The sequence below is a fragment of the Pongo pygmaeus genome, chromosome 12, assembly GCF_028885625.2.
Source record: "Pongo pygmaeus isolate AG05252 chromosome 12, NHGRI_mPonPyg2-v2.0_pri, whole genome shotgun sequence".
Classification (NCBI taxonomy): Eukaryota; Metazoa; Chordata; class Mammalia; order Primates; family Hominidae; genus Pongo; species Pongo pygmaeus.
The window spans coordinates 30,938,206-30,938,934 of record NC_072385.2 but is presented as its reverse complement, the minus strand read 5'-3'; the positions used below and the strand labels follow the sequence as shown (position 1 = coordinate 30,938,934).

The 729-nt window shown below is 50.1% G+C and overlaps 1 pseudogene; it reads left to right on the top strand.

The window, feature by feature from the left end:
• Positions 1 to 218: 218 nt before the first annotated feature.
• Positions 219 to 497, top strand: LOC129030524 (non-histone chromosomal protein HMG-17-like; annotated as a pseudogene).
• Positions 498 to 729: the final 232 nt, after the last annotated feature.

Genomic DNA, 729 nt, shown 5'->3' with positions numbered 1-729 from the left:
TATGCCTGTATTTTACCTTTTAAAAAATGTATGCACAAGAGGGATATGTAACAAAAATCTACATTCCATTTTGTCCAAGCAAGATCTTTTAAACATATAAAATAGAACGAAGGGAGCAGGGTGAAGAAGAAGAGGCGAGAACGATCCCCCGACCGACCAAGCCCACGGGCTGCTGCATCCCACGCCCAGCGCCTACATCCTGCCACCGTCGCTGCCGTCACCACCATGCCCAAGAGAAAGGCTGAAGGGGATGCTAAAGGAGATAAAACCAAGGTGAAGGACGAACCACGGAGAAGATCCGCGAGGTTGTCTGCTAAACCTGCTCCTCCAAAGCCAGAGCCCAAGCCTAAAAAGGTCTCTGCAAAGAAGGAAGAGAAGGTACCGAAGGGAAAAAGGGAAACGCTGATGCTGCCAAGGAGGGGAATAACCCTGCAGAAAATGGAGATGCCAAGACAGAGCAGGCACAGAAAGCTGAAGGTGCTGGAGAAGCCAAGTGAAGTGCGTGCATTTTTTTTTTTATTATTTATTTATTTTTTTGAGACAGAGTCTGGCTCTGTCGCCTAGGCTGGAGCGCAGTGGCACGATCTAGGCTCACTGCAAGCTCCGCCTCCCGGGTTCACGCCATTCTCCCGCCTCAGCCTCCAGAGTAGCTGGGACTACGGGCACCCACCACCATGCCCAGCTAATTTTTTGTATTTTTAGTAGAGACGGGGTTTCACGGTGTTAGCC